Genomic DNA, 8,470 nt, shown 5'->3' on the forward strand with positions numbered 1-8,470 from the left:
TGGGTGTGGTGGCGGGCACCTGTAATCCCAGCCACTGGGGAGGCCGAGGCAGGAGAATTGCTTGAACCCAGGAGGCAGAGGTTTTGGTGAGCTGAGATCACACCATTGCACTCCAGCCTGGGCAACAAGAGCAAAACTCCGTCTCAGGAAAAAAAAAACAAAAACAAAACAAAACAGAAAATGAACAAAAGATATGAAAAGACATTGTGCTGAAGAGGGTATACAGATGACAAATAAACACATGAAAAGATGTTCAAAATCATTAACCATCAGGTAAATGCAAATTAAACCAGAGTGAGATATCACTACACATCTATTAGGATATTTAAAGTAAAAAATAGTGACAACACCAAGTGCTGTCAAGAAGGATGCAGAGAAACTGGATCACTCATACACTGATGAGTATTTAACACGGTATATACATATGATGGAATACTACTCAACCATGAAAGGAATAACTATTGATAGTTCATGCAAAACCTTGAATGAATCTGGGGGGTGGAGAGCCAATCCCCAAAGGTAACATACCGTATGATTCCATTTTTATAATTTTTTTTTGAGACAGGAGTCTTGCCCCAGGCTGGAGTGCAGTAGCTTGATCTTGGCTCACTTCAGCCTCCACCACCTGGGTTCAAGTGATTCTCCTGCCTCAGAAAGGAGATTTCAATAAAATTGTGCTATAGAAAAAAAGTACATGCAGCAAAATTGTGCTTATGTAGTCTGATCTCACAGAATTCCCCTGAGTAGCTGGGATTAGAGGAGCCCACCACCATGCCCGGCTGATTTTTACATTTTTAGTGGAGACAGGGTTTCACCATGTTGGGCAGGTTGGTCTTGAACTCCTGACCTCAGGCGATCCGCCTGCCTCAGCCTCCCAAAGTGCTGGGATTATAGGCATGAGCCACCACACCCAGCTATATAATCTTGAAATGAAAAAAAGTTTCGAAGGAAAGAGCAGATTAGTGGTTACCCATAATTAGGGTGGGAGATGGGTGTGGTTATACAAGGGCATTAAAAGAAATCCTTGTGATGGAACGCTCTGCACCTTGACTGTGGTGGTGAACACACATAAAATTTATAGCATAAATACACATGCACACAAATAAATATAAGTAAAACTGGGGAAATTTGAAAAAGGTCAGTAGAGTATATCAATGTAGAGATCATATATATATAGAGAGAGAGAGAGAGTGAGAGAGAGAGAGACCGGATTTCACTCTGCCATGCAGGCTAGAGTGCAGTGGCGCAATCACAGCTCACTGCAGCCTCAAACTCCTGGGCTCAAGTGACACTCCCACCTCAGCCTCCAGAGTAGCTGCGACCACAGGCACATGTCACCCAACTGGGCTACTTAAAAAAAAAATTGGTGCTCACTTTGGCAGCACATATACTAAAATTGGAATGATACATGGCCCTTGTGCAAGAATGACATGTACATTCATGAAGCAGTCCATATCTATCTATCTATCTATCTATCTATATATATAGATAGATATATATATATGTATTTTTTTTTTTTTTTTTTTTTTTTTGGAGACGGAGTCTCACTCTGTCACCCAGGCTGGAATGCAGTGGTGTGATCTCAGCTCACTGCAACCTCTGCCTCCCCGGTTCAAGTGATTGTCCTGCCTCAGCCTCCTGAGTAGCTGGGACTACAGGCACACACTGCAATGCCTGGCTAATTTTTTGTATTTTAGTAGAGATGGAGTTCCACCGTGTTGCCCAGGCTGGTCGCAAACTCCTGAGCTCAGGCAATCCTCCCGTCTCAGCCTCCCAAAGTGCTGGGATTACAGGCGTGAGCCACCACACCCGGCCAGTTTTTGTATTTTTAGTAGAGATGGGATTTCACCATGTTGGCCAGGCTGGTCTTGAACTCCTGACCTCGGGTGATCCACCCACCTTGGCCTCCCAAAGTGTTGGAATTGCAGGCAAGAGCCACTGTGCCCAACCCATATTGTTTTTATAATTATATAAAAAAAAATCTGTAGAGACAGGGTCTTGCTATTTTGACCAGGGTGGTCTCAAACTCCTGGGCTCAAGTGATCCTCCCTCCTTGGCCCCACAAAGTGATGGGATTACAGGGCTGACCACCGCACCCAGCCCAAAGTTGATATCCAGGTTGTGATGACATACCACAATTTCACAAGATGTTATTATTGGGCGAAACTGGGTAAAATTGTGAATAGGCTCTTTATTATTTCTTACAACTGCATGTAAATCTATAATTATCTCAAATTTTCAATTTTTGAATTAAAAAGACTGGTAAAAAGAGATTTGAGGAAATGATATTAACAAGTATGCCAAAAAACATATAAAAGAAATACAAGAAAAATGAATAAAAAGAAAAAAGAAGAAAAAAAATCTCTGAAGAGAATGGGAGTTGAGCGCGGGGGAAGTTAGACTGAAAGCCGGGATACCAGTGAAGAGGCGGCTGCTATGGAGATACCAAATGATGACTGAGACCACGGGGGCTGAGGGGAGAATCACGATGGAGAGGAAGAGAACTGGGGTTGATTTGAGCTCTAGCGTCTAGACCTTCGACACTTGAAAAGAATTTTCCCAGAGAGCTTCCCAAAGGCCCAAATTTGCAAGAACCATGATAACATATAATAAAAATATCAGTATCAATGACATACAATGAAACATTCATCAACATTCCTCTTCCTTTAGTCACAGTGATAAAAAAACAAGAACAAGCCGGGCGCCGTGGCTCACGCCTGTAATCCCAGCACTTTAGGAGGCCGAGGCGGGCAGATCACGAGGTCAGGAGATGGAGACCATCCTTGCTAACACGGTGAAACTCCGTCTCTGCTAAAAATAAAAAAAAATTAGCCGGGCGTGGTGGCGGGCGCCTGTAGTCCCAGCTACTCGGGAGGCTGAGGCAGGAGAATGGTGTGAACCTGGGAGGCAGAGCTTGCAGTGAGCCGAGATCTCGCCACTGCACTCCAGCCTGGGTGACAGAGTGAGACTCTGTCTTAAAAAAACAACAACAACAACAACAAAAAAAACACACACAAGAACAAAGTCAAAGTACGAGTGGATTCTGGGCTCTGGAGAGTCTTGTGGGGTCTCACCTTCACTGCCCTCCTTCTCCCCTCCTACTTCTTGAAAATGGAATCTGGCGGCAGATTCCATTCCAGGTCCAAGCAATGGCCTGGACTTTGCCCTTCATTGTTACCTTGAATGACAAGGGGGATAAGGAAGACGGCTAGGCGGGTTTGCTTCCCACTTCCCCAGGAACCCTGGAAATGCACCATCGCATGCATGCCACACCCTCTTCACATCTATGCGTCTACTTTCCACCCATGCCTGAGATTAAATCTCATTCCTTCCGCATGATGCACTTTCTGTACAGACCTTGGAGGCACTCTTGGTAGAGATGTTAAATCTCTGAGTATCAAGGGCCTTCTCGCCTGTTGTTTCCATGTGATTGGGACAGTGTTTTTCTCTGGGTGAGATCAAACGACTTACACTAGAAAGGCCTTCAGAATCACAAACAATGATTTAAGAACTAAACAAAGTCCTAGCCCAAAAGATAGGAGACAATTCAAAGAAAGTAAAGAATAATTCTAACACAAATGTGAAAAATAGATAAGTGATAACATACAGAAGATACAACATCTACCTACATTTATTATATTAAAATCACTAAGGATGGGCTAGGCTTGGTGGCTCATGCCTGTAAGCCCAGCATTTTGGTAGGCTGAAGTGGACAGATTGCTTGAGTCCAGGAGTTCAAGACCAGCCTGGGCAACATGGTGAAACCTCACCGCTACCAAAAAAAATACAAAAATTAGCTGGGTGTGGTGGCACGTGTCTGTGGTCCCAGCTACTTGGGAGGCTGAGGTGGGAGGATCTCTTGAGCCCAGAGGAAGAGGTTCCAGTGAGCCACAACCACACCACTGCCCTCCAGCCTGGACAACAGAGTGAGACCCTGTCTCAAAAAAAAAAAAAAGAAAAGAAAAAGAAAAAGAAAGACAAACAAGGTGCTAAGAATGAAGAGAACCAAGCTGTGTAGCTGTAAGATATTATAGATTGTGACTGTTTTCATGTCACCGATTCACAGTGACTTGAATTTCCAGGGAAGTACTAGACATCTGGCCCTTTGTAACTGACGTTGTGGCTTTCTAATACCAGGCCAGAGGAGGGAGATGAGGAGGTCCAGAAGTGTCCTGGTGAAATGCAAAGGATGGTTCAACTCCTGGAGGGTCCAAGTGGCCCTTTCCCAGTTACCTCTCCCGCATTCTCGAGTGATCAGGCACAGAAGACACCAGCTACAAGATAACCAAATCCTTATGAAATCAGGAGGCAAGTTTCACAGGTGCCCCCAAATCAACCTCAAACAGCTGACAGCTAACTTATAGTTTTGGGAGATTTGCAACTAAAATGAAAGTTCAGAAATGAGTCAAGTATCCAGATTCAGAGTGGGATGGAATATCACATTTGGGATGGTGTGGGAGGTGATGGAACTACCAGGAATGAGAATCCTGGGGGAGAATGACTAGAACTAAAAATGAAAATAAAAATAAAACACAAAATCATACTGGGCACCTGAAAATGCAAGATAAAGCTCTAAAAAAAAAAGAGACCATCTATTTGTTTCATGATAACTCACCATTTTGTCTGCTTCTCTATCTCTTGAAAAATGTACTTTTAAAAAGATTTACTTTGTAGCATATATGTGGATGAAATCTTTTCACTGTTTAGGTACCTTACTGAGGGCTGCCGCCTCCTCCTCCTGCTCTTCCCCTCCCTGCCTCCTCCTCCTCGCTTTTCTCTTCTTCTTCGGTCTTTTTGTCCACATAAAACAAAATCATTTAGCCCTCTGTATCCGCAGGTTCCACCAATTGCAGAGGGAAAACACAGTATTTGGCCAGGAGCGGTGGCTCACCTCTGTAAACTCAGCACTTTGGGAGGCTGAGGCAGGAGGATTGCTTGAGTCTAGGAGTTTCAGACCAGCCTGGGCAACACGTGAGACCCTATCTCTTAAAAAAAAAATAACAGAAAGAAGGCTGGGCGTGGCAACACAGTTAGACCCCGTATCTTAAAAACAACAACAACAACAACAAAAAGAAGGCCGGGTGCGGTGGCTGGGATTACATGCCTATAATCCCAGCACTTTGGGAGGCCAAGGCAGGCGGATCACCTAAGGTCAGAAGTTCGAGACCAGCCTGGCCAACATGGTGAAATCCCGTCTCTACTAAAAATACAAAAATTAGCCAGGCATGGTGGCGTGTGCCTGTAGTCCCAGCTACTCAGGAGGCTGAGGCAGGACGATCACTTGAACCTGGGAGGCGGAGGTTGCAGTGAGCCGAGATTGTGCCACTGCACTCCAGCCTGGGTGACAGCGAGAGTGAGACTATGTCTCAAAAATGAAAACAAAAAGAAAAAAGAAAATACAGTATTCGTAGGACATGAAACCTGCAGATATGGCGGACTGACTTTTCACATCCCATAAGGCTGATTAGGGCACCTGATCACCCTTGGATTTTGGAATCTGCAGGGGATCTTGGTACCAATCCTCTGTGGATCCCAAGGGATGACAGTAAATATCACATCTTTCTAAACATTTGGTAAAATCTTAAATAGCCTTATTTCACTCCAAATGCACACACCCTTTCTTTGTGAAGTCTTCCTAAGAGACAGTCTGTGTCATATTCTCTGCCCCACTTCTCCATTAGACAGAAGAGATTTGCTCCTCATGTGACCCCTTCCATGTTCCAGCTGAGAACCGTGAGGGCCTTCTTATCTTTGTATTTCAAAGGTTAGTACAGGGCCTGTCACACAGCTTACTCAATAGCCCTAGCTCAAGAAAACATGTTGAATAAAAAGAATCCAAACAAAAAAAGTACTCAGTAGGGTGAAATTAAGTCATCATGATCATTAGCTCTTCTGGTCACATGATTTGTAAGGCCTGTGACAAAGTTCCAGAAGGCAACACTGGTCTCACTCATGGTTTTATCATCATTCCTATACCTGTTTCTATAAAATATTGTAGAGTCTTCTTTAGCTAGTGCCCAGCCTCAAGATGACGATCTAAGTCTCTGACCACAGCTCAGTTCCAAGAAAGTTTTGGCCAGACTGGTGGAGAATCCTCAAGCCAAAGTCTTTCATTAAAGGCATCTCAAGTCTTCCAGGACTGGCCTGTATTAGTGCCATGTGTGACAGGAACACAATTGGGATCTCGAGGGGCAGCGGCTGGCCTGTCAGTTATGCTCTCCACAGTGGGTCTGAGCACCACAGCTCATCTGTTGAGTTTTGTAAGCTGTTGATTTTACTTTTCATTGTTAGGTTTTCTATTTGGGTCTTTATCAGATCCACAGGTTTTTGCTTCTATTCTAGTTGGTTTCGCTTTCTCAGTTCTTGCTTTTTTTATGGATGTTATCATTGAGAATTCTTAGCATTCACATTTAGAAATATTTCTCAGACTGTTCTAATTACTTTTATTTCATTAGAAGTGTATTTGGGTTGTTCATATAGTTGGCTTTGTCAATTTAATTTATCCAAAAAATATTTATTGAGCACTTACTATATCAGTATTTTCTTTCTTTCTTTCTCTTTCTTTCTTTCTTTCCTTTCTTTCTTTCCTTTCTTTCTTTCTTTCTATTTTTTTTGAGACGGAGTCTCGCTCTGTCACCCAGGCTGGAGTGCAGTGGCACGATCTCGGCTCACTGCAACCTCCGCATCCCGGGTTCACGCCATTCTCCTGCCTCAGCCTCCCGAGTAACTGGGACTACAGGTGCCTGCCACCACGCCTGGCTAATTTTCTGTATTTGTAGTAGAGACGGGGTTGCACTGTGTTAGCCAGGATGGTCTCGATCTCCTGACCTTATGATCTGCCCGCCTCGGCCTCCCAAAGTGCTGGAATTACAGGCGTGAGCCACCGTGTCCGGCCAGTATTTTCTTTATGTGTTTAGAATCTTTTTTATTTTTAGAGACAGGGTCTCCTCTCTGTTGCCCAGCTTGAAGTAAAGTGGTGTGATCATAGCTCACTGCAGCCTCCAATTCCTTGCTCAAGCCAGCCTCCTGCCTCAGCCTCCCATGTATAAGTAGCTGGGACTACAGGGGTGAGTCACCATGCCCACCTAATTTTAAGAAATTTTGAGAGGCAGGGTCTCGCTATGTTGTCCAGACTAGTCTTAAACTCCTGGCTTCAGGCAATCCTGTCATTTCAGCCTCCCGAGTTGCTGCAATTACAGGTGAGAGGCACAGTGCTTATATTCAGAATTTTTATTTGCAGGCAAATCTAGAGTGGGACATTTCTTTGTCTCTCTCCTTTCCTCCTTCTATCTCTCCCTATACTCTGCTTTTTCTGTTAGGTCAGCTCTATCCAATAGAACTTTCTGCAATGATGGAAGTATTTTGTATCTGCACTATCCAGTACAGTAGCACTAGCCACATGTGGCTATAGAGTACCTGGAAGATAGCTAATGAGACTGAGAAACTGAATTTTAAATTTTAATTTTAATGAAAGTAAATTTGAATGTATGTAGCCACATAAGGCTAGTGGCTACTGTGCTGGTCAGTGTAGGTAGTATTTTAGTAATTGCCTGACTGGGCTCCCTAACCAAGAACCAGAACTTCTATGGGCGGCTGGAGGAAGGGATATTCTAGATCTTGTCATTGGGCCAGGGCAGAGGGTGGCTCAATTCCTAGTCTCTGGGCTATGTGTGAGCTCTTTCTAGGAATACATTTTAATATAAACCATGGCCCCAGGTTACAGATTTTGGGAGCCTTCTCTCAGAAACAGTGGATCCCTATCCCAGGCTCTAGCTTTAAGCTGTGGATCTTCCACTGTGTCAGATGGGGCATCTTTCTTCCTCATTATCCCACAAAAATCACACTCTGGCCCGGCCTGCCTTCTCCCAGACCCAAAGCATGTCAGGCTGCATCTTCGTTGTGTCCACTGCTCTAAGTTTTCTTCTCTTTCTGACCCATAGTCATTTACATTTTGTTTTGGGCACAGCCATAACTTTATGGCTTTTTCTTTCTGTGCTTTAACTAATGGTGCAATGTATTTGGAATTCAGAAAGCTAGACTGAATCTGCGAAGTGCTAACAAATGGGATAGAGTTTCTGTATTTTTTAACAGGATGATGGTAATATAGGTAGAAAGGGTCATAAAAGTTAACTATCTTAAGAAGCAGTTTAGAATTTGACTCTTTTGTTGTATTTGTATTGTGAAGATGTGAGTGCTGTGGGGAAGTGTGACAAGGCCACTGCTGAAGTCTCCCTGGGTGTGGCCCTCAGCTCTGCAGGGTGGGGCACCTAGGGCTGACAGGCAACTGACACCACCCCAACTTCAAAACCTTCACCATGATGCCAGCAAAGCTTACGCTTCAAACCCATTCACTTGCGCTGGTCCTTTCCAATGCCCTGGAGCAATTTCATATTTGCCAGTTTGTGTTCTTTTTCTTTTTCTTTTTTTAAGACAGGGTCTCGCACTGTCATCCAGGTTGGAGTGCAGTGGT

General features: G+C 44.1%; 1 pseudogene; it reads left to right on the forward strand.

Moving 5' to 3' along the window:
* The first annotated feature begins 1,366 nt into the window (after window positions 1–1,366).
* On the forward strand, window positions 1,367–1,460 carry LOC112440736 (U6 spliceosomal RNA; annotated as a pseudogene).
* The last annotated feature ends 7,010 nt before the right edge of the window (window positions 1,461–8,470 follow it).

The sequence above is a fragment of the Pan paniscus genome, chromosome 7 (genome assembly GCF_029289425.2).
Source record: "Pan paniscus chromosome 7, NHGRI_mPanPan1-v2.0_pri, whole genome shotgun sequence".
NCBI classification, from domain to species: Eukaryota; Metazoa; Chordata; class Mammalia; order Primates; family Hominidae; genus Pan; species Pan paniscus.